Source organism: Bos mutus, chromosome 1 (assembly GCF_027580195.1).
Source record: "Bos mutus isolate GX-2022 chromosome 1, NWIPB_WYAK_1.1, whole genome shotgun sequence".
Taxonomy (NCBI): domain Eukaryota; kingdom Metazoa; phylum Chordata; class Mammalia; order Artiodactyla; family Bovidae; genus Bos; species Bos mutus.
Window position 1 is genome coordinate 114,503,096 of NC_091617.1, and position 27,188 is coordinate 114,530,283.

Here is a 27,188-nt window from a genome sequence, read left to right on the forward strand (position 1 = left end):
ATGTAAACATTGGGAGGAAATACATCAAAACACGAATGACAGTTATCTCTGGAGGGTGCGGGTAAAGGATGATTGTTAATTTTTACTTCACAGGTTTATGCATTTCTAGTTGTCTGCAATGAACATGTATCTTTTGTAAAGTTAGAAAGAAAACAATAAAGTTATTGAAAATGAAAAAAGTGAAAGAAAAAAGTACACCACTAGATAATCATTATCTGGATATGCATAAACTATTTAGAAAGTAACATTTATGAAATTCACCTAATCTGGCTATAATGTGACCAATATTTCTCAATCTCAGTCCTAAGTGTTGCATATCGGTAAGGTGTCTTGGTGATATACTGGCTGCCTTTGCTTTCAGCATTTTCTATTTCATAAGCTCTATCTCAACATTATTATCACAATCTTTGCTTAATGAGTTGTTTCTACAAGGCCTTTGTAAACAAGAGTGAGGCAGAATATAGAAGCCACCTTTGTTATGCAGTAGGACCCATTCATCGATTACCTCTTCAGTTATTCCTATATCCCACCACAAATGGTAATTAAAAGACTAGTCAGGAAACCTTTATATAAAAGGCCAGATAGTTAATCTTTCAGACATTTAGCAAATACTCAACTGACTGCTTGCCACAGCAGACCCAAAGCAATCATGGATGATACTAAACAAATGGGTGTGGGTGCATGCCAATAAAACTTTATTTACAAAGACAAGCAGCAAGCTGGTTTGACCCATAGCAGTAGTTTGCTGACCCCTGTATTAATATATTAGTGTAAACACATTGTCAGAGGTCTTTTTTGTAATGTCTGAAAGTTTGGAAGAGTCTCTAAAGGAATAATTATAGATGAGAGAACTCTGAGAGGAAATTTGAAGATTAGAATCTTTCCCTGAGGGGAGAAGATAGCTACCCACTTCAAGGAGCTGCAGGGACAGCTAAGGGCTTTAAGGAGGAGAGAATGGATAGTTACCTTTATCTGTTAGAGTGTGCCTAGCAACTAATGCTGGAGAAGGCAATGGCATTCCACTCCAGTACTCTTGCCTGGAAAATCCCATGGATGGAGGAGCCTGGTAGGCTGCAGTCCATGGGGTCGCTAAGAATCGGACACGACTCAGCGACTTCACTTTCACTTTTCACTTTCATGCATTGGAGAAGGAAATGGCAACCCACTCCAGTATTCTTGCCTGGAGAATCCCAGGGATGGGGGAGCCTGGTGGGCTGCCGTCTATGGGGTCGCACAGAGTCGGACACGACTGAAATGACTTAGCAGCAGCAGCAGCAGCAGCAACTAATGCAAATTTAACCCATTTTGCACTTTTGCTGAGGTCTGGGACAGGTTTCAGTATTGATATTATCCAAATATCACACTCAGTTCTCTAGGGGCTTGAAGTGAAGCCAAAAAGTATACAGCATTCAGCTACCACCAGCTTGAAGAATTTCTTCACTTGGCTGGTGGCAAGTTGGTGAGAAAGCCTTGGGCACATACATGTAAAACAGTACTTAAAGACAAAGTGGAAAACTGGGTTCAGCAAACCTTGACCTGGGCACTCACAAAGTACCATTATGATTATAAAAGTAGACAAATGAAACTTCCTTCTAGGGGAAAAGCCAGCTTGTCAAATGAACTGAAATAGGAACCAAAAGAATCTTTCAGGAAGGACATTAGTTTTTACTTTTGTATGGAGTTCATATACCATCTCCCTTCAATTATAAAATAGCATGGTTTGTAAGATGCACAACTGATTTATTTATTTATTTTAAATTTTATTTTATTTTTAAACTTTACAATATTGTATTAGTTTTGCCAAATATCGAAATGAATCCGCCACAGGTATACCTGTGTTCCCCATCCTGTACCCTCCTCCCTCCTCCCTCCCCATACCCACCCTCTGGGTCGTCCCAGTGCACCAGCCCCAAGCATCCAGTATTGTGCATTGAACCTGGACTGGCGACTTGTTTCATACATGATATTATACATGTTTCAATGCCATTCTCCCAAATCTTCCCACCCTCTCCCTCTCCCACAGAGTCCATAAGACTGATCTATACATCAGTGTCTCTTTTGCTGTCTCGTACACAGGGTTATTGTTACCATCTTTCTAAATTCCATATATATGTTAGTATACTGTATTGGTGTTTTTCTTTCTGGCTTACTTCACTCTGTATAATAGGCTCCAGTTTCATCCACCTCATTAGAACTGATTCAAATGTATTCTTTTTAATGGCTGAGTAATACTCCATTGTGTATATGTACCACTACTTTCTTATCCATTCATCTGCTGATGGGCATCTAGGTTGCTTCCATGTCCTGGCTATTATAAACAGTGCTGCGATGAACATTGGGGTACATGTGTCTCTTTCCCTTCTGGTTTCCTCAGTGTGTATGCCCAGCAGTGGGATTGCTGGATCATAAGGCAGTTCTATTTCCAGTTTTTTAAGGAATCTCCACACTGTTCTCCATAGTGGCTGTACTAGTTTGCATTCCTACCAACAGTGTAAGAGAGTTCCCTTTTCTCCACACCCTCTCCAGCATTTATTGCTTGTAGACTTTTGGATGGCAGCCATTCTGACTGGCGTGAAATGGTACCTCATAGTGGTTTTGATTTGCATTTCTCTGATAATGAGTGATGTTGAGCATCTTTTCATGTGTTTGTTAGCCATCTGTATGTCTTCTTTGGAGAAATGTCTATTTAGTTCTTTGGCCCATTTTTTTGATTGGGTCATTTATTTTTCTGGAGTTGAGCTGTAGGAGTTGCTTGTATATCTTTGAGATTAGTTGTTTGTCAGTTGCTTCATTTGCTATTATTTTCTCCCATTCTGAAGGCTGCCTTTTCACCTTGCTAATAGTTTCCTTTGTTGTGCAGAAGCTTTTAAGTTTAATTAGGTCCCATTTGTTTATTTTTACTTTTATTTCCAATATTCTGGGAGGTGGGTCATAGAGGATCCTGCTGTGATGTATGTCAGAGAGTGTTTTGCCTATGTTCTCCTCTAGGAGTTTTATAGTTTCTGGTCTTACGTTGAGATCTTTAATCCATTTTGAGTTTATTTTTGCGTATGGTGTTAGAAAATGTTCAGCCACTTTATAGAAAGGAAACCAAAGCAAATTAAACTTTACCATATTAAATCTTCACATCAATTGTAGAATATATATTTTGGCTTTAGAAATTCAAAAAGAAAAAAAACCCCAAAACATCAGCATGCTGCTGCTGCTGCTAAGTCGCTTCAGTTGTGTCCGACTCTGTGCGACCCCATAGACGGCAGCCCACCAGGCTCCCCCGTCCCTGGAATTCTCCAGGCAAGAACACTGGAGTGGGTTGCCATTTCCTTCTCCAGTGCATAAAAGTGAAAAGTGAAAGTGAAGTTGCTCAGTTGTGTCCAACTCCTAGCGACCCCATGGACTGCAGCCTACCAGGCTCCTCCATCCATGGGATTTTTCCAGGCAAGAGTACTGGAGTGGGGTGCCATTGCCGCCTCCACTAGTTGCAGTTAGTGGGGGGCTATTTTCTAGTTGCAGTGTGCGGGCTTCTCACTGTGGTGGTTTCTCTTGTTGCAAAGCACAAGCTCTAGGGTACATGGGTTGCAGTAGCTGTGGCACGTGTGCTCAGTAGTTGTGGCTCCAGGGCTCTAGAGCCCATGCTCAGCAGTTGTGGTGCACAGGCTTATTGCTCTGAGGCATGTGGGATCTTCCCGGATCAGGAATCGAACCCATGTCTTCTGCATTGGTAAGCAGATTCTGTACCACTGATTCTGTACCCCCAATTGTGTATTAGATGTATGACTTACAAATATTTTCTCCCATTCTGTGGGCTGTCTTTTTTTTTTTTTTTAATTTAGACTTTATTTTTTTAGAGCAGTTTTAGGTTGACAGTAAAACTGAGGGGAAGGTACAGAGATTTTCCATTTATTTCCTGCCCTCACATCACACAGTCTCCCTCATCATCAGTATCCCCCACGAGAGTGGTACATTAGTGACAATGGATAAATCTACATTAATATTACATCATCACGTAAAGATCATAGCTTTTTCTGCCATTCACTGTTCTCCTTATACATTCTATGGATTTAGACAAGTCTATAACAACACATATCTGCCATTATGGTATCATACAAAGCGTTTTCACTGTCCTAAAACTTCCATGTGCTCTACGTATTCATCCCACCCTCCCCACAACCTTTGGCAACCACTGATCTTTTTAATGTCCCCATAGTTTTGCCTTTTCCAGAGTGTCATAGAGTTGGAATCATGTAGTATGTAGCCTTTTCAGATTGACTTCAAGTTTCCTGCATGTTTGTCATGACTTGATGGCCCACTTATTTGCAGTGCTGAATAGTGTTGCACTGTCTGGATGGACCACTGTTTGTCTATTCATTCACCTACTAAAGGACTTATGGTTGCTTTGAAATTTTGGCAGGTATGAATAAGGCTACTATAATCATCTGTGTGCAGGTTCTGTGTGGACAGAAGTTTTCAACTTCTTTGGATAATGCCTAGGAGTGGATTGTTGGATAATTTAGTAAGAGTATGTGTAATTCTGTAAGAAACAACCAAATAGTCTACCAAAGTGGCTGTACTATTTTTGCTTTCACAAGAGTAATGAATGAGCATTCCTATGCTCTACATTCTTGCTAGCATTTGTTATAGTGAGTGTTCTGGATTTTGACCATCCTAATAGATGTGTAGTGATATATCACTGTTTTAATTTGCATTTCCCTACTGGCACATAAGCTTCCCTGGTGGCACAGATGGTAAAGCATCTGCCTGCAATGCTGGAGACCCGAGTTTGATTCCTGGGTCGGGAAAATCCCCTGGAGAAGGAAATGGCAATCCACTCCAGCACTTTTGCCTGGAAATCCCATGGATGGAGGAGCCTGATAGGCTACAGTCCATGGGATCGCAAAGAGTCGGACACGACTGAGCGACTTCACTTTCACTTTCATTGACATATAATGTGGACCATCTTTCCACAAGCTTATATGGAATCTGCATTTCTTCTTTGGTCTGTTAAGGTTCATTTTTAAATCAAGTTGTTTGTTTCCTTATTATTGAATTTGATTATTGTTGAGTTTTAAGAGTTTTGTGAATTTTGGATAACAGTCCTTTATCAGGTGCATTTTTGCAAATAGTCTCTCTCAGTTTATCTTGTCTTCTTATTCACTTGACATCATCTTCTGAAGAGCAGAAATTTTTAGTTTCAATGAAGTTTGATTTGTCAAATTTTTTTTTCATGGATTGTGCCACTGGTGTTGTGCTTAAACATTGCCATAAAAAAGGTCATCTAGATTTTCTTCTACAGTATCTTCTAGCAGTTTTATATAGTTTTGCATTTTACATTTAGGTTTGTGATCCTTTTGAGTTAAGTTTTGTGAAGGGTGTAAGACCTTTGTCTAGATTCATTTTTTTTGCATGTGGATGTCCAGTTACTCCAGCACCGTTTGTTGAACTTCTTGTCTTTTCACTCTCTTGATAGTGCCCTTTGATGCTCTTTGATGAACTTCTAATCAAGTTTAATTTCTGTTTTCTTTAAAAAAATTTTTTTGTATATGTGCATGGTAAAGGTCCAATTTCATTCTTTTACATGTTGATGTTTTCCGGAAAACTTTCTTCAAAGACTGTTCTTTCCCTGTCGAATGGTCTCCTCATCCTTGTCAAAAATCAATTGACCACAGAGGTGAGTTTATTTTTATATTCTCAATTCTACTTGTCTATTTGTCTATTCTATGCCAGAACCACAAATTTTGATTACTTTAGCTTTTTAATACATTTTGAAATCAGGAAGTGTGAGTCTTTCAGTTTTGTTCTTTTTCAAAGATGTTATTGCTATTCAGGGTTCCCTTGAATGTGAATTTTAGCATTTGTCCATTTCTGCAAAAAAAAAAAAAAAAAGGATTGGGTTTTGATAGGGGTTGCCTCAACAACAGATAACTGGAGGTAGGATGTGAATGCTGACACCTTGCCCCGTTAGGAATATAAACTTCTAACTAGAAGCTGGGAAGAGAGGGAAACCCTGTGTTCTCAAGGGTATTTCTCTTTCACTGATCTGAGATAGGAAAAGGAAACCCATCTTGTTTCAAATGCTATAGATTCTCATTGTTCTTAGTGAGTTTTAGTAGATTTTCTTGAATGAGTGTTTCTTCATTTGCTGTATACCCTTAGGGTCATTTCCAAAGACTCTAAATAGTTGTTTCTCTAAAATTTTTATTTTACCAGGTTCTTTGGCGAATGTGTCAGCAATGCACTTAACACTGTCATGCTGTTAGTGGAGTTCTCAACATAATTTAATACAACATTTATAACTTGTTAAATTCTTCAGAAAGTAGATTTGTCCTTCACAGAAAACCAATTTGAATTATAAATTTATTCATAAAATACTTGTTATAAATTGGTGTGTGGCATCTTCCCCAACAAAGTCAAAGTTTTGGATATTTCTAGGAAATTTTATGTCTTTTTTGGATCAATTAGTAACTTAAGATATGGTTTGATTTTTGTAATTCAAAAATTTTAATTGAAGCATTGTGTGTAAACTGTACACATTTGCAAGAAAAGGTAGTAATCTGAATAATTTCACAAAGCATATTTTCCTTTTTATTTTATTTATAATGCATCAATAAATATTTCTTATTAAAGGTTTAAATAATGCAGTTCTGTATCCCCATAGAAGTTTAATGCATTTATATACATACATGCTTATGTATAATTTAAAACCAAATGTGTCTGTTTTCTGCAACTTCATTTTTTTTTCACTTCATAACAGCTCTTGGAAAGTTTTACTTGTTAGTTGTATCTATCTTCTTCATATTTTTCTTCAGTGATTGCAAAATATTTCATAATGTAGATCACCTTATTTTTTCAAAACACTCCCCTATTGGTAAACATTTAGGTTTCCTTTTTTCTTGAATTTTAATTATAATTATTTGGAATTGGAATTCATTGAACATTACTCATCAAAGTGGATTTGGGTTCAGTTACCTGTAGCAGAAATTCTAAATAATAAGCTCTAACTTTCCTCTTCCACCATACAATTATCAAGATGCTCAGAGTTGGGGTCAGTTGATGATGTTACTGAATTCTTAGCAGATCAGGGTCAGGGATTCTGAGATTCTCCTGGTTTTCCCTTCCAGATCACAAAATGGCTATTCCAGCTGCAGCTTCTCATCCACATTCCTGGTCAAATGAAGGAAAAAAATACAACACACAAATAAAGCTTATGCCTCTGTTAAAGTGCTTTCTTGCAAACTGTACTGTTATGCACTGAATTGTGTCACCCCCTCCCAATTTGTATTTTGTATTCCTAATTCCTAGTATTTCAGAATGTGACAGTATTTAGAGATAGGGTCTTTGAAGAGGTAATTAGGTCAAAATGAGGTTATTTTAATGGGCTCTAAGCTAATGTGACTGGTATCTTTATACAAAGAGAAGATTAGGACACAGACACACACAGAAAAAGACCGTGTGAAGATCCAAGGAGAAAGTGACCATCTATAAGCCAAAGAAAGAGGCCTCAGAAGAAACCAACTCTACCAACAATTTGATCTTGGACTTTTATCTTCTAGAAATTGTGAGAAAATAAATTTGCATTGTTGTAAGCCTCCCAGTTTGTGGTTTATTACGACACCTTAGGAAATGAATACATGTACTCAGTGATTTTTTTTTTTGCTTACACCACACTGATTAGAAGTATGTCACTTGAATATCCTTAGATGTAAGGAAGGCTGGGAAATTTATATATATATATATACATATATGTATATATATATATATACATTTTATAGTTGAATATATTGCTGTCCCTATAAAACCAGGATTCTGATACTATTAATAAATGAAGATATAATAAGTAGTGGATAGTCTCTGTTACTGAATTCTAAACCCTTTACTTAAATAATCTTATTTAATCTTTATAACAACTCTGAAATATTGAATAAATCAAGGAATCAAATAAAAGGCCATATATTAGTGCACAAAGCACCCTGATTGGATCACAGGCTGTCTGACTGTAGAACCTAGGAATCTAAAATATTTCAACATTTTGTCTGCTATTATGCATAATACCTGAAGAAGGCAATGGCAATCCACTCCAGTATTCTTGCCTGGAGAATCCCATGGACAGAGGAGCCTGGCAGGCTACAGTCTGTGGGGTCGCAAAGAGTCAGACATAACTGAGCAACTAACACACACACACATACATGCATAATACCATAATTTAATTCTTAACACATATACTTTTATGCATATGAGAAAGATTTTTAGAATAGATTCCTGTGATCATAACCACTGGAGTCTATGCTGATATTAATGTTTAAAATAAGAATATTCTAGTTAAATTGCCTTCTAAAAAGGCATTCCCAAGTAATACTCCCACAAACAGTTTATGTATCCATTTTTTCTCCAATGCTGGATATTAACAATACTATAAATTATATTTTGCTAATCTAATGGATTAAAAATATAAAATAATTTTTAAAATATTTATCTCCCTTATCATCCAGAAATTAAAGAATTTTTTTATACATTCATTTACCATATGTATTTTTTTCATTCATTTTTCTATTTTGTTGACTTTTCATATTGATTGTAAGAGCTCTTTATAGTCTGAGTATTAATTCTTCCTTATATTTGCTTTACTTTTGCTGTCCAATTTATAATTTCTCTTAAATTTGTTTAAGGAATCATTTCTTAAAGCAAATATTTAATTTTTTATGATAAATACTTGCATTTATGTTATCTTAGAAAAATTTTCCCTAAGTTATAGATATGTATACCTATTAGTTCATTTTGCTTTTATGGTTGCCGGTATGTGGTTCTTATGTAAGTTTAACATTTAGTTCTTTTATTCCCCCTATAAAAGATTTTGTCTTTTAAAATCTGCAATTTTTCTTATATGTATTGTGTGAGGTAGAAATTTACATTTTTACAAACTTTTAACTGTTTTTTCCGAACATTGTTTTTGAAGTTGTCAAGTCCATGCCTTTTTAAAAAATATATAAGAATAATTTTTTTGTTTATATACCAAAACATTACAATTATACTTCATTTATTATAAACCTTAAATTGAAAACATGTTTTGATGGTTAATTGTTAAAATATTTGTACTCTTTCTTTAGTTTATGGAAAAATTCTGTTTCACCAGTAGTTTTAACATTAGGGTTGCTCCCTTATGGGAGGCAAATATTGCCTTTGGGGGATTCTCAAGTGGCTGGTGAACATGCCTCTCTATTTGGCTTTTCCACTAAAACTTTTATGCCAGAGCTATTTTTAGTTCCCATCTGTTAGTGGATTAAAGTGTTTGATGGAAACTACTTTATCTCAAAGATTTATTCAATCCTTCAGCCACTTGAAAAATGAAGGTTAATCACAAAACACAGTTTTATTCCTTGACTTGAGAGCATCCCATTGAAGGGTTAATATTTCCTTCTATAGAAAAAAGAAGGTTCTTAATTCCCAGGGAATTAACTAAACAGGAGGAATTATCTGACCCAGGGCAATTCCTCAAGGGTCCTATAAAAGTTCCAAGCATTCTAAAGATTGGTACTCAATCTAGTCTGATTTTTTTGAGCCAGTTGCACTGTGGAAGAAAACATTTTCTCTGATATTTTGTTTTATCAGTATACAATTTAATACTGCATGTATAGAAACATCTCTCAAATTTACTTAGAAATTTAAACAGGAGAATGATATTTTGGGAGAGAGGGGCGAAGGGGGATTCTTTTATAGCAATTAGTAAAATGAAATTAATAGTCTAAATGTTCTTCAAATTTAACACTTATTATAACCCAGAAAATTTGACTATAAATATTCTTGCTGTCTTGATAAACTGTAACCTGTCTCAGCTATATTAGAAGGACTGCAACAGGTCCATCTACATTGAAAAAAGCATAATTGATTTATTTTATAAACTAAATATATAAGATGAGATTTACTTGTGTATATTTCCCTGTAAACTTGGGAATATTGATTTACTTTGTGAACACTATTGGTTACAGACCAGTCCATCTCACTGACTTCTCACTAGTCTATTTCTAAATTAACTGCATTGTTTTAGATTCGATGTATCTAACTGAAATATCATGTGCTACAAATAAATAAATAAATATAAGAATTAATAGTTTTACTGAAGTGAAGAGATAATTTACATTCTTAAAAAGTGATTTATGAACTCTTAGTGTGGACATTAGAAAATAAGTTATTTTGGTGGCTGTGTGTGAACAAATTCTTTCAAGGGACAGATATCTACTTAAAATTTTAACAAGCACTTCTCACACTGTTGTTTTGTTTTCCTGATAGTCGTTATCCAGCAGTACATGATTTGCAAGCTCTCTTCTTATTGCTTGGGTTGCAAAAACTGTCATGAATTAAATATGTTGTCTATGGAGTATAGCTAATCTAGAAACCAACATCATGTTATGCAGTTTAACCTTGACTTTCTTTGACAATTGTTATAAAAACTGCTTTTGGTTTCAATCCAGTCCTGTTTGATAATCACACTTTGCATTGCTTCTCAGAGAAAATCCTTTCCTATGATCTGAGTGGGGAAGTTCTAGGTTCATTGTATACATCAGGTCTTCTTAGGTAAGTGAAAATAATAGCTGATGCAAACTCCTTGTTTAAAAAACAATAGCTGTTCCTATATCTTTGAACAAAGGTCAACGAAATAACAACAACAACTCAAAAACTTTCTTCAGAAAACACATCTCAGAAAAAAACACCCTTGCAAGCATATCCTTAGAGACTGGTATAGAGGAAAGATCCTAGATTTCAGGCTACATGGATGTTGGATTGATCTCAGGCTCCTACCTGCCTCAGGGAATTTTAGCAGCAATTAATTTTACTCTTCCATATCTCAGCTCTTTCTAGAGTTGGGTTGCAAATGCCCAAGTCATAGATTGTTGTGTGTAACAGGAGAATTACAATATAGAAAGCACCTGGCACAGTGCTAGCAACAGTGGGCCCTTCTAGATAAACGTTCCCTGATCAAATTATTCCCCCTAGGTTTCAACTCGCCACTGAGTTTTGTAGGGTTTTTCACTACTGTATGTTTCCACACCCTGCTGAAATTGGACTCAGGACAGAGAAACACTAAGGCAGGTAGCCTGCGGAGGGAAGAAGTAGAGGGGTAGGGAGGGTTAAGTTATTGGGGTAGAAATATGGTGTTATGAAGCTTTTAGAAAATGAATTTTTGCATATTGTCAGCAGTCATGGACTATGCTAAGAATACTGGTGTGATGGTTAATTTTATGTGTCAACTTGACTGGGCTAGGATTTCCTGGGTGTGCTTGTGAACAGATTTCAGGATGAAATAAGCATTTGAATCAAAAGACTAAATAAAAAAGATGGCCTTCACCAATGTAAATGGGCATCTTACAATCCATTCAAGGCTTGGGTAGAACAAAGTGAAAGAAGGGTGAATTCTCTCTCTCTGAACTGAAACAACCACCCTCTGCTGCTCTCAAACATTGGTGCTCCTTGTTCTTGGGTCTTCTGACTCAGAAGGTCTTGTACCTCAGCTACCCATTTTCAGGCCTTTCAAAAAGAACTGAATTACATCATCACCAGCTCTCCTGGTTCTCCAGCTTGCAAATGGCAGATCTTGGGATTTCTAAGCCTCCATAATTACGTGAACCTTTTTTTACAGTAAATCTTCTTATATACGTATCTATGAATCTCTTACTGATTCTGTCTCTGCAGAATCCTAACACAGTTGAAATTTTGCTTTTTCTCATATTCAGGTAATTTGAAAAACAGAGAATTTAGAGTCATGATATATGCATTTATGCCCTGCCTGTTACTACTATGCTCTTATGAAAATTTATAATAAGGAAACCTCATTAATTAGAGTTGGGAGGCCAGAAGGGGGAGCTCTCATGCAGTACCAATTGAAGTCAATTATAGGAAGAATTGTTAATTACAGACCCAAAAGAAGAATCATCAGAAAAGAATCATTGATTTTAGGTCTCAAGAGGGACAGATGCACATTGCATCTCCTATAAGAAATCAATTACCCCAGCAACTTGGCCAATGAGAAACTGTCATTATGCTGCATTCTCACTTTTCTCCAGTGAGCTTCTGTTTGAAACAATCCCTCTCAACTTCCTCCTTTTTTTCTATAAAATAATGTTCCTCATCTTTGTTTCTTGGACTTGCCTGTGGTTTTTGCCATAACTTGCTTGTAATGAATTGTGATTCTCTGCTATTCCTAAACAAAATATTTTTGCTGATATTAATAAAATAATTGACTGTTTTGTTTTTAAGGTCAGCATTCTTAAGCAAATAGCTTCACGGATTTAGGCTTCAGTTTTCTTATCTGTAAATTGACAACAGAAATATTTCATGCTATGTTTAATTCAAATGGTTATTGAGAGAATCGAATGTAATTAGTGTATGAGATAAGTCTTAGTGAGTATAAATCCTTATATACATTTCTTGCTCTGGATGAATTAACCATATATCATATACCAGAGGAGATATAAGAATAAAGACAAATTGATTGTATTTTAAAGTACCACATAATCTTGAAAGAAAAAATTCTCAAGGAAATAAATAGATATTTTCAATATATAAAGCCAGTTTATGTTGATCATATAGAAATTCTCATAGTTTATCACACACTCACACAAACAGACACACAGACACACAGTATTTATAATGAGAAACCCAAGATTCTCAGTAGAAAAATCTAGACTTTTTGCTAGAAAAACTAGTGACCTGGAGATTTTATTACCATGGTTTATAATTGTTATTAATATAAATGTAATATATTGAAATTGTTAAGTAATAAAATTTTAAGCTGTTTCAGAAAGCTAAATAAAATAGAAAGTCCTTCCTTTTTTTTTTTTTTTGGTCATTCAGTCAGCCTCCTAATATGGGCATAAACTTTAGAGGATTGGACTTTGGACTTCAAAAATAAAGCAAACTGTTTCCCATGACTTTATAACATTATTACCCATTGGAAATAGGTTGCACAAAAACTCCATGCAGCACGACATAGCAAACATGCTCCAGTTGATGCAACAGTGTAGGGAAGCACAGTGTACATGTACATTTAACTGTCCAGAAAAGCTCCTTAACTTTAAAATTGTGCATTGGAACCAGACCACATAGAAACTTCTAATGGACTCCAAATGAAAAATAATGACAGAAATTAATTAGAGCTGGAGAAAGAATAAATACTACTTCTCCAAAAAGCATGTACTAAGAATCCAAGGGGACAGACAGGTTACTCATTCAGGGTATGTTTAATGAGGTTTCAAGAAAGCACTCTATTTAAAGATTGGTAGCATGTTTTGGTTACATTTGCAGGACACTCTGCTGTGTTCTTTTTACTCTGACTGGAATTCTAATTTTTGCTATGTCCAAGAGACTCGCAAGTGTTTTTTAAATTCTCTTATAAAACTATTTCTCTATTTGGCACTTAATGTAGATCCAATCAACCCAAAGTACATTGCATTTCAGGGAAAGAAAAATTAAAATATAATTCTGCTGTTGCTGCTGCTAAGTCGCTTCAGTCGTGTCCCACTCTCTGCGACCCCATAGACGGCACCCCACCAGACACCCCCGTCCCTGGGATTCTCCAGGCAAGAACATTGGAGTGGGTTGCCATTTCCTTCTCCAATGCATGAAAGTGAAAAGGGAAAGTGAAGTCGCTGAGTCGTGTCTTAGCGACCCCATGGGCTGCAGCCTACCGTGCATCTCTGTCCATGGGGTTTTCCAGGCAAGAGTACTGGAGTGGGGTGCCACTGCTTTCTCTGAAATATAATTCTAGTCCCTATTATTTTAAATCTGCTATATTTACCAAATACTTTTGACTCACTGACATTTTTTAAGGCATCAATATTTATCAATATGAAATTTCTTATGTACATTACTGTTAAAATTTTATATTATGCTGCAGTATGTTTGCATATTATTTTAATAATATGAGAAAAGATTAGGACAGATGATTTACTGTGACCAGGTTTTCTCATTTCATATAAAGGAGAACTTTATGTAGGTAAATTTTTTTCCAGTCATTTCTTCCTCAAAATAAATACAATTTTTCTCAAGTATGAGGCTAAATATCATTTGAAAATAGTTTAACCTTGTTGAAAGAATTTACTATTTTCACAACCTCACCACACAGTATTTCATATTATAGCACCATTATTTGCCAGTAACTATGCACTTGGAGAATCCCAGGGACGGTGGAGCCTGGTGGGCTGCCGGCTATGGGGTTGCACAGAGTCGGACATGACTGGAGCGACTTAGCAGCAGCAGCAGCAACATGCACTATTTAAAGAAGAGAAAAAAACAGACATGGGACTAGCATCTCAAAAATATTTTAATTGAATGTTAGCATATTGATTTCTCAGAAGAAGAATGAAGTATGTGAGTCAACAAGAGACTCTTAAAAAACTGCTATTACTTCTTTTTCCACATTCCCAGAAATTATCTGTAATCTACATTCCAGAATTTATGTATGTCATACTAAAATTGTATACATATCAATTTCTCTTTAGAGAATGCTAGGTCCTCTAAGATAGAGACCATTTTATTATTTTTTCAATTAATTATCAGTGTACTCAACATGGATAAATGAATAACTCTACATATGTATGAGTATAAATGCAATTTTGGTAAATTTTAAAAAACATTTATGATTCACAGTAAAAATACATTTTACATTGGGGTGCAAAATACAATGTCTATCTCCCTATCTATCAATCTATGACTTCTCCATCATCTCTCTCACTCTTAACTTTTCTTCTTTGTAGTTCTTTTGGCTGGCAATTAAAATGACATAAGGCAGATAAACAGGAGAAAATCAAATTTATTGCATATGCACATGGAATCTACATTAGTATGAATTCCACAGACGATAAAGGCAAAATGAGGTATCTTTGCTATTCTGGACCAAGAAGGAGGAAAGGGTTCTGAGACTTCAAAGGGAAGTAAGGTAATTCACAGGAAGATTAAAAAGTTAATGTTTGGTAAATAAACGTTTTCAGGGCTATTTAAAGACAGTGGGGCACAGAGAGGACTTTGATCAGATTGGCTTTGCTAGGTTCCTCCCTGAAACCACACCTAATTCATACTTAGTTATCTCCAGTGATAGCTCCTTCTGGGGCAGGCCTCCTATCTTAAATTCTTTTAGGCAATAAGGAGGAAGTTCAAAGTTTCTTCCAGAGTCTTTTGGGCTTTGATTGTTTCAGCTCAAAATAATCCACAAGTTAGAGCAGCATGTCTTGGGGCAATCTTCTCTGAATTTCATCACTCTCATTTATCTATCTATCTACCTTCTTACTTACCTACCTACCTATCTATCTATCCATTGGAAATATCAATGCAGCATCAGCAAGTAATATTTTTCCCGTGGTGAAAAGGAGTATACACAGGAAACACAACTAACCTATTCAAATGCCCTTAGAAAGAAGTGATAGAGATCAGACTAATTGGGAAACAGCTGAAAAAGAAAGGTGCCTGCTTGCTTAGGAGACTGAGCAAAGGTTGGAATTAACCCTTTATTTTATGACCTTGACTAAGTGGTAGAATATTGGCAGCAAAGACAGGGCAATGGAGAAATCGAAAATAATGGTCTGTGTTAGGGGGCTATTAAAGGTGTTTTTGCTGCTGCTTCACTATTGAATATTTCAATATCCAAGTTTATCTTGCTATGCTGGAGTGTATAATGGTGATTTTTAGCTAAAGTTTTTCAATCTCTTTGACAATCTGTAGTTTGTATCCTTACCTTTGCTATGACATGACATCAGGATGTAATTGTTAGGCAATGAATGATCTCTAGTTGTATAATTGCACGCCTGTGCTCAGTTGCTCAGTTGTGCCCAAATCTTTGTGACCCTGTGGACTGTGGTCTGCCAGGCTCCTCTGTCTGCGGGATTCTCCAGGCAAGAATACTGGAGAGGGTTGCCATTTCCTTCTGCAATTGCACAATCGGAATTACGTTAAACTTCAGTGTCTGGATAGTCTATTAGCAAAGAGGCAACCATCTTAGTAACTACCTGAACTGGATTACTCTTGACATTTTCTCCAAATCTTATGGTTTAACACTGTTGAGATTCAATATACAATCCTAGGTTCAAAAATTTAAGTATCAGGAACCAAAAACTAAAATAAAAACAAACAATAAAGTTGCCCTGAAACAAACTGCATCATGGAAATATATTGAATGCCATACAAAGCTTGACCGAAGTTGTTTCTTTTTTTCACAATGAAAACATTCTGATCTTGAGCATGATTTTCAAAATTAATAGGTTTCTATCTATTAGATTTAAAAATTTCTTGCCAGTGTTGTTCTCATCTCCCACTACTTTCACCTTCTTCCTATTCCAAGTCACTAAACTAAGATACAAAGTGGACTGTGGTAGACACTTTTGGTGAAAACTAAACCCAACAGATACAGAAGTATAATACAGAGCATTGTTTTAATTTTTTAAACACCCAAGTAAATTCTCTTTGGGCTTCAGAATATTAATTAATATTATTTTCATGACTACTCTTATTATTTGGAATCCATTCATCTGAACAAATCAGAAGTCTTATAAATAATATCTTTGCATGATGATTCACCTTACCACTATTGTTAGGTAGTTAGAATAGGAAAAAGGAGTCCAGAGTTGCAGTGGCTAAAAGATAAGGGAGGGAAAAGCCCGCAAAAATAGAACAAAGAAAGGTTGGAGGACCAGAGTGAAGACCTCAGGTAAAACAAACAGCACTCCTTGATAGCCCAATTTACATAGGGCAGGCCCAGGGGGAGGTGAGAAAACATAAAAGGAGGAGCCAAAATTGGTCTGGGGGGACCTCTCTTCTCTTCGGTCTTTTGGGTCGGCATTCCCTCCTGCCTCGAGGGTGTATTTTCCTTTACTTTCTAAATAAAACTGAACTGTAACATGGAGCTGTAATGCTGGCCCATCCAAGAGCTGTAACACTGGTCCATCCAAGGGCTGTAATACTGCTCCATCTGTCGCTTCAAATTTTTGTTGCAACAAGACAGAACAGAACTCACCCGACACTGTGATTTTATGTGAAATGAGAATATCTATTTCATTAATTTGTTTTGTTCTCAGACAGAAAAGACATCCATGATAAAAGTCAATGCAACAGAGTAAAATATTAAGATTTACAGGGTCGTTTTTAGAGTGTGTATATATGGTAGGGTAGCATCATATACTCGACAAGAAATGCATATCTTACAACTTCAGAATGTGTTCAGATGTCTACAGCATATGTTTCAAATGTTTTAATAGTCTCTTTGCTGTTGGTCCAAAAATATAGCACTTTGTTTATGAGATAAAGTGTGATACACAACAAATTCCTACAAAATTTGTTTGAGTTGAAAAAAGGAGGTAAAAAACTAAGCTAGCTAAATAGATACTTGTGTGTGAGAGAGGCCTCTACTGTTAGTGATCTGCAGGTCTGGTGGAAAGAATTATTCCAGACACCAGTGCTGCAATGGGTTCTGTTCCATTGCAGGAATTAATGTTTCAAGACATCTTTATGGAATGTCAGGTGATGCTCTGTTAAAAGCCAATTTCCCCCCTCTAGATTCTAATGGTTCCTAGCATGATTAAAATGTTCTGAATATAAGTGCTATAATGAGAGTCATTAGGAAAAAAATAGACATCAATCATGGATGATTAAAAAATTAAAAGAAAAAATTAGTTTCTTCAGGTAAAACAAAATTGGGATTTGGTAAGCATTATTATTCCAGTACTTCTGTTCAGAAATAATGCATTAGGGACTAGTAAGAACATAAAATATTATTCTTCACAGGTAATGATGTCTTCAGTGGTCAGGGCTCAGTGGCGTCTGACTTTTTATGACCCTATGGACTGCAGCCTGCCAGACTCCTCTGTCCATGGAATTCTCCAGGTAAGAATACTGGAGTGGGTTGCCATGCCCTCCTCCAGGGGATCTTCAAGACCAAGAGATCTAACTCACATCTCCTGCATTGGCAATTGAATTTTTTTTTTTTTTTTTACCACTGAGCCACCAGTGATGTCTTAGAAGAAACTAATTATTCAGAATCTAGTCACTTTCTTTGTTAGTTCTTTTATAGTAAGTTTAAACAATAAAAGAAAGAAGATAGTGTTAACTATGCCAGATTCCAAGACTGCTCTATAATGGAAGTGGTTTAACTTTAGATAAGATTCCAAAAAAGTGAATCTGAATCATAACAAGCAAAATAATTCCAAAGCTTTTGAAATGTGACACCACTGTTGATTGCTGAGAATGTGATTATTATAAAGAGTCAACAGTGAGTCTGCACTAAAATATGATTTAAATGATCTTTCCTTCTTGCAATGCAAAGAGGAGCATAATATAAATTCAAACTCTGGGAGATGGTGAAGGACAGGGAAGCCTGGTGTGCTGCAGACAATGGGATTGCAAAGAGTCAGATACGACTGAGCAAATGAACAACAACAGGAAGTTTAACTTTGCTAAGACTAAGAAAATATTCAAGTGAAGCAATAACAACAGTAAGAAAACACATAGCAACAGGACAAATCACAAAAGGACTTTTTTGAGTCCTAAGAACTTTGGGAAATGAAAGCATATGAAAGTAATGAAATTAGGCAGAGTTTGGAAATCAAGTACTGGTGCAGACGTGCAGTATAAACCAGAGTTCAAGAGTATCCCAGCACCAGCTTCGCATGAAATTGGGAAGTAGGTAGATATTGGCTTAGGCACTGACCAATAGTTTGTCAAGCCTACACGTGGTGGGTGGGTACTGGGGTAGGGTTGAATTGGGTAAAAGGAGAAGCTTACAGCAATTTCTCAAATTCCTTTAAAATGTTCTGCCTTCGGCACTTTCCTTAGCCACCACCATTCATCTAAATAGTCATTCTATGCACCTCAACCCAGAAGGCTGCCATCAGTTCATTTTCTGCTTCCAAAGACGTTTCACTGTTCTTCTAAATACCCCTCCATGTTTCTCAGTATGAAATCTGTCTGACAGACCCATGTAGGCAATGGGAAAGCATTATAAAGCCTTTTTTTTTTTTTTTGGCTTAGTTGGAAGATCCCTTTCTTTCAGTATCTCTCTGAATATTAGATTTCTCATCAGCAAAGTAGAACTAATATACCACTGTCATAGGACTGTGGTAAGGTTTCATTGGAAATAGTCTCTGGCATCCTGGAGCTTGGCACAAAGTTTGGGCAGAAGTGCCCTTCATCTTCCACATAGTGCTATTGAGGAGGGAATTCTGTTGTCTGCAAAGATGGCATGTGGGCCGGGTTAAATAGCTTCAGTCATATCCGACTCTTTGTGATCCTATGGACTATATCCTGCCAGGCTCCTCTGTCCATGGGATTTCCCAGGTGAGAGTACTGGAGTGGACTGCCGTTTCTTCCTCAAAGTTCAGGTAATTAATTTCAAACTTTGGTGGGTATATCACACATGCAGATGAATATACTTCCTTCCACCCTTCTTTCCTTCTTACCTTCCTCTCTTTCTTTACTTCCTTCCTTTAAAAAACCTCAGTCCATAAAACACCACCTTCTTATCAGTCACATGTATGCATGCATGCCTGCTGTTTCATTCATGTCTGACTCTTTGCAACCCTATGACTGCTTTGATTGAAGAGAGGGATGAAGGAGAATCTGGAGCCCTTTCTGTTATGCAATATCCAAGGTAGTGCCATAGAACATATGCAATTTGAAAAAAAAATCATTTTTGTGGTCTGATCTGGAAATAATCATTCTTTTTTGAAATTTGCCTGTCCACTTTTCACACAAACAAGATAGAAAACAAGACACAAAGCCAGGATTTCAACAGTAGATTCTAGTTATAGGCAGGCATTCTCTAGCTTTTGTAAAGTTGAGTAAACAAAAGCTGGCTCTTTCAAAAAACACATGTATTCTGGTTTCTAAAACTTTCCTAGGAAAATAGTGCCTTAAAAAAATAAAGCTTTATAGAACTACAAAACCTGTAGATCCTTTATATGTTTGATATTTATACCCATTTATAGTCAAATTAAGGTAAGATATGGACTAATTTTGAAAAATATTGTTAATCAGATAATGAAGTGCTATACAGAGGTTGAGATATTAAAAGCACAGATTTCTTCAATCCCCATCCCCCATAAGCATTGGTTTTTATGAAAGGATACACTATTCTATTATAATTCAAAAATACTTCATAATTTTAGGGAAAAAGTTTAAATATTCCCACATTTACAGCTTTCTAATACACATAATAGAGAAATTTAGAGCATATGCTACTTTGGAAATTTCAAATGTTGCAGTCACTAAAAATGCTGTTCACGATGATAATAAAATCATGGAATCAAATCATTTTATAATTTAACAGGTAGCATTTTTGACATTGTTATCTATGCCAGTTTATTATTGATAAGTTTTAACTAATCAAATAAGTGCATTGTGATTTAACATTATTTATATTTATTAATCGGAGAAGGCAATGGCACCCCACTCCAGTACTCTTGCCTGGAAAATCCCATGGATGGAGGAGCCTGGTAGGCTGCAATCCATGGGGTCGCTAAGAGTTGGACACGACTGAGCGACTTCACTTTCACTTTTCACTTTCATGCATTGGAGAAGGAAATGGCAACCCACTCCAGTGTTCTTGCCTGGAGAATCCCAGGGACGGGGGAGCCTGGTGGGCTGCTGTCTATGGGGTCGCACAGAGTCGGACACGACTGAAGTGACTTAGCATAGCATAGCATAGCATAGCATATTTATTAATATTTTTTCAAGATAATTATTTTTCAGTAAATTTGTGCTTTGCACTTCTAACTAGCTTGATCTAGCTCCAGACAAAGTGAGGAAAAGAGGTCAACAGTGGAGGAGGAAAAGATCCAACAGCTGTGGATCGGGCAACTCACCTAGAGAGACTATGCTTAGGTTCCCGTATCCATAAAAATTGGTGTAATAACCGTCACTCCTCCTTTTATTTAGCAGACATCATAAAGATAAATAAGATAATTAAAGGTGCCCGAACATATGGGAATAAATATATAAACCTGAGGCAGGATTGTTCTCATTATGATGATGAACAATGATCATATTCAAAAACTGAATAATTAATTCAAACTATACAAGATCATTTTTTTGTAACTGCATGCAAAGAGAAATTTGGAAAGCAGGGAGGAATCACAAGCTGGGCCTTTGGCAAAGACTGAGAGCCTAAATTCTGCCTGAGGCACTGCTGGGTGTGGTCACTTGCAACACTCCTGTCTGGCAGCTCCCATGTGAGTGCATCACAGATTTTTCTTTCCCACCAGCCTGTGCCTAATAGTTTCCCCTCCTACTGCAAACCAGGCATGTTTCCCTCTACTTCTGGCAGGAGCAAGAGTCAGAGGCCTGATGGGACAAGCAACCTCTCTTCTCTGATCTCAGAAAATGCCCAGAGTTTCAGGAAGTGGGTATAGAAATCAAACTCTTCTGTTCCACCTTTATTTATAGGGCTAACACTTGGAGCCTCTGGCTTAATTATCGGTCATATGCCAAAAAGGAAAGACACTGGGTCACCCCTAAAATACAAGGATTTGTTTCTTCATCAGAGTGTGCAGTAGGCTTGCTACTACTTATACCATAAAAGTTGGACCCACTTCCCCTTTAATATAAAACTGTCAAGAAAGTATTAGAGCATCTCTGTTTCATTTTTCCTGGTGTCTCTGGCCCACTGTCTCTTACGCACTGAAGTCTTCCCTGGTGGCCCCTTCCTGGCCAGGTTTCTTACTCAGTTACTTTCTCCTTCTATACCTCTAGACCTATCCTTGGGAATACTTATCTCAGTTATAACTTTTGTTTACCTGAAAGATTATTGGATTAGTATCTGCCTCACTCAATGGACTTTAAATTATAACATATCAGGAACAGTCTTTAGTTTTACCAGGGCTGTCATATTTAACATGCAAGCATAAATAAATATAATGAAATTTAAAGAGATTACAGGATCCTTGTTTATTTGAATTTCAGATAAACAATAATTTTTGGTGTATGTTGTTTATCTGGACTTCCCTGGTGGCTCAGTGGTAAAGAATCTGCCTGCAATACAGGAGACCTGGGTTCCATCCCTGGGTAGGGAAAATCCCCTGGAGAAGGAAATGGCAACCCACTCCAATATTCTTGCTGGGAGAATTCCATGGAGAGAGGAGCCTTGTGAGCTATAGTCCACAGAGTCACGAAGAGTCAGACATGACTAAAGCAACCTAACACCCACACATGTACATGTTATTTATCTAATATTCAAATTTAACTGGGAATCCTACATTTTATCTGGCATTGCTTTCTAGTCACAGTGTGATGTTCAATACCTATCATAGTGTTAGGGACATCATCAGAGTTCAATTAAAATTTCTTGGGTAAATGGAAGGAAAGAAAGTACCATAAAAATTGTAGATATTACCAACATACAATAATGAATATTTGGGTACTTATAATCCATCCTTTCCCCCAAATTTCTTCAAGTTTTAAAAACAAGGACTAATTCATCAAGTTCATATATAAAAGACTTTGACAGACTTATTGACAAAAATATTATACTAGAATTCTGTCATTTATATAGTTTCAACTCTCCTAATTCCTATATATAAGAAGTAATAAAAATCATATACACACTATAGAAATAGAAAAAGAATTTAAGGAAAAAGTTTCTTGTAATTTCTTACAATTTTGGTTAATATATAACTGATGAAACTTGTATAATAGGTAGTTGCAGTGAAATAATTCTCTAGAGATCAACTGCAGCAGAAATAGCAAAAGAAATTGCTAGGTAGCCTTCATAAGGCTTTAGGTAAACTCAGGTATTGTTCTTCCTCATCTTGCTATAATTGTTTGACATAATTGCTTCCTATAGATTACAAAGGCTTCCCAGGTGGCGCAGTGGTAAAGAATCCACCTGCAATGCAGGAGAAACTCAGGAGATGCAGGGTAGATCCCTGGGTTAGGAAGATTCCCTGGAAGAGGAAATAGCAACCCACTCCAGTATTCTTGCCTGGAAAATCCCATGGACAGAGGAGCCTGGTGGGCTATATAGTTCAGGGGATCACAAAGGGTTGGATTTGACTCAGCATGCACAAACGCACGTGGCTGAACAGACCCCCTGTGACTCAGTTGCCACTTCTCCTCACCTGCAGAAGTTTGACACCTCAGCCTCACTGGCCTTATTCAGTTCCCCCAAAATGTCATACTCTTGCAAAATATTGGACATGGATTTTCCTTTGCCTGGAATGCTTTCCATCAAAGTTTCACCTGATTTATTAGTGTTTGTCTTTCAGACTTCAGCGCTAGTCTCATTTTTTGAAAAAAAAAAAAAAAAGCTTTCCCTTTCCTTGATTGCCACAGAGTACTCTTACTCACACCTCTCTAGGACCATTCAGTGCTCTTTTATAAAATTTATGACAGTTGTGATATTAATATACTGTTACTGGACACAGGTGAAGAAATTTTACCAAAGGAGCTGTAGACCTTGATCTCACTCATATACCTGTATGCATTTATCTGTGATGAAAAATAGTAAAAAAATAAACAAACAAAAAAATCCAGAAAACCAAAAACCAGCAAAAACAATACATAGTCACTTTAAAATTTCTAAACAATCAAACATCCCAAAGACCTATTATTTGTAAATGTCAGCAATACACCTTTGACTAAAAAGTAAAAGCAAAACAAGCCAAGCAAAAAACCAAGATGCTTATCTATATTATGCAAACTGTCTACTTAAATTCAAAAATTAAGGTTTCTTTTGTGGTTTACACTAGATTCTCTATTGAAGTATTTTTACTTCAAAACAGAACCAAACCATGATCATTATTTCCTCTGAAATTATCTCTGGCTTCAAAGTTTTCACCACTTCACCTTTCTTGAGAACCTGGGTTCTAACATGGTTATTTAGAGGACCTCTCTAACACAGTTTCTAGAATCCGAAACTGACTTACCCATCCGGTAAGACATCATTTTCTTTTTTTTATGGAACATTATAAAGTTTTATGGGCTTACCAGGTGCGCTAGTGGTAAAGAACCCATCTGTCAGTGCCGGAGATGCCAGAGACACAGGTTCAGTCTCTGGGTCAGTAAGATCCCTGAGGGCTTGGCAACCCATTCCAGTATTCTTGCCTGGAGAATCCCATGGACAGAGGAGTCTTGCAGGCTGCAGTCCATAGGGTTGCACAGAGTCAGACATGACTGAAGCGACTTAGCACACAAATATGCATGAAGTGTTATCCTAATCATGAAGATAATTTTAGAGGACTTAAGGTGATTGATATTTCCTTCCTTGCTTTCAAAAAACTGAAATGACCAGAGCTAGTAACCATAGGGTTAAAAGGCTTTTCTTATCTTGATGCTTTTTTGAAAATTCTTCCAGAGTTTGTTCCTAACAGTCTGGGTGTAGTTCACAGCTCATGCTTAGGGACTGGAGGACACCTGCCCTCCTTTTAAATTGCCTGGAAAGATCACAGATTTTGAGGTGAGATAGATTAGCATGTACTCTTGCATGGAAAATCCCATGGGCGGAGGAGCCTGGTAGGCTGCAGTCCATGGGGTCGCTAAGAGTCGGACACGACTGAGCGACTTCACTTTCACTTTTCACTTTCATGCATTGGAGAAGGAAATGGCAACCCACTCCAGTGTTCTTGCCTGGAGAATCCCAGGGACGGGGGAGCCTGGTGGGCTGCCGTCTATGGGGTCGCACAGAGTTGGACACGACTGAAGCGACTTAGCAGCAGCAGCAGCAGATTAGCATGACTTCAGAGATAATACTAATTATTTAAAGAAGTGTTACAGGGATTAAATAAAAGTACCTCCTTAAATTTTAAATGCAAAAATTTGAGGCATAAGCATTCACTTTCTTCTTCTTCCTTCAGTGTATTCTGTCATCTGTGATGGTTCACTGAGAGCTCTAATTGCTGTGTGGGGTACACACTGTTTTCTTCTCTGATATCTTATATCTATGATTCTGCATTCTATCTGTTTCCAAAATTTCCTTGCCTTTCCATAGCTTTATGTTTCTTGGAAAATCTTCTGGAAATGTCAAGTTTATTCTCCATTTTTTATCTCAAGTGGCATCATTCTTAACTGTTGGCATTATCTCTTTGCCTAGTGTTTCTTTAAAAACTAGCTTCCTAGAACCTGATTTTCTTCTATTTTGTAAAAAAAGAAAAAAAAACCTCCTTCAATTTTATTTGTAGCTGAGTTTTCTAAGAATGTGAAAATAACCCAAGAGGATATGGAAATTACCCAAGAAAACAGTGAAACTTTTATACTTTAGACCCTCGTTAAGCAAGCCAATGACTGGCCCCGCATGTCTTCTGGGTGGATCCTGGAGGATATTTGTTACAGGTGACTAGTTTGGTTCTCCCTCTGATACTCACTTTTGTATGTCCAAGATGTCTAGCAATGGCTTCAAATTTTCTTTGTTGCTTATTTATCAAATATTTTATACAGACATATAGTGATTAGGCAATTTTTCTGAGGTCACACAGCTAGTAAGTATTCACTAAGGATTTAAAACCAGATGCTATTAACCAAAAAAGAAAAAAAGAAGTCCTCTTAACTACATATACTGTCAAATATTTAACATGATTAATTTTAGCTATATATGATAATATTTTGGTCAAAACCACCTCTTCTAAAGCTTTTATAGAATAAATTGAATGAAAAGCAAAAAGCAGACTGCTCAAATTTTAGAGAATTAGTTTGGTCAGTAATAGAGTCAGTTCCAATAATAAACTCTACTTATATTTCAACCATATTATGATAAAAATGGCTTTTTTTTCTTTTTGTAGGAATATTTTTATGTAGTATGGTAAGATAGTCTAAAACCCCATATACTAATTCTGTTCTTAATACAAAGTCTTTCTCCAGAAATATTCTTACAACTGGAATAACAAGGATTTGCTTTTTATCTTTATATCTTCTCATAGTTCTGGAGTCTAGAAGTCTGAATCTCTAGGGCTGTAGTTCCTCTGAGAGCTCTAAGGGACAACTTGTTTTTCTCTTCTAGCTTCTGTTGGCTACCCTGAAATTCGTGGACTGTGGCCACATCACTCCAGTCTTTGACTCTGTCCTTACATTGCGTTCTCCACTCTGTGTTGGTATCTCCTCCTTTCTGACTGTCTCAAATATCTCTGCCTTTCCCTCAAAAGGAAACTAATCACTGGATTTGGGATCCACAAAGAAAATTCAGGATTATCTCCTCATTTTCAGGATTCTTATTTTAATTACATCTGATAAGACCCTTTTCCCAAATAAGTTAACATTCATAGTTTTCATGGCTGTTATGTAGGTATTTTTATTTTTGAAGGAGGAAGGGTCATTTTTCAGGCCACCACAGTCTACCTTCTGGTCTTGAAGTCTTACATGCATCCCACATGGACATTTATGCCATCCCAACATGCCCCAAAGTCTCAAGCTATTAGCATCAAGTCAAGTTTAAAATCTCATCTACATTTCATCAGTCCGTAAATCACAAATATCATCATCTAAATCATCAAAATCAGATATGAGTATGACTCTGGGTATCATGCATCATGGAGCAAAGCTTTTTTCTGTCTCATAAAACTATGTAAACTATCTGCTTCCAAAATACAGTGGTGAAAATGAAGATTAGAAACTACAGATGAATAAAATATGTCTCTCAGCCAGATTAAAGTCTTGGACTACCAGATTGTAGACCTCTGCTGGAGAATGGCAGAGCTCCTCCAGGGGGAGATTTGTACATTGGATGGTAGAGGGAGTGGAAATCTTATTAAGACATATTAGGTAAGGGAAAGCTCCAGAACTTGCCTGACTGGAAGATTTTTGATGCTAAAAGAGGGAGGAGTTTCTTTGAATAACAAAGTAACAAGAGCCCCAAATGTTTTGAATTCTTGGATACAGTGGGGAAGGGGCTAGAAGAGCTAAGGACTTCCCAACAAGTATTGGAAAGCTAGAAGGAGAGCAACTATGGAACTACAGATAAATACCAGAAAGTGTCTATTATACAACAATCATATTAGATGTTTTGCATAATGATTCAGGACCAATGTCTGGGTTGGAGTGTGAAGAAAGTACAATGTTTAGAAGACAAGAGTGTCAGAGAACTTTGATTGAATCAATAACAGAAATTTTTATTCAGAAACATTAGATAAATATCAAAAGTACATATCCATCCCTCACACATAGCAGGAATCCTTGGAAAGTTAAAAGAGGTTAATGGACTTCCAGTAGTTACATGGAACAAGACAAGTTATTTAACT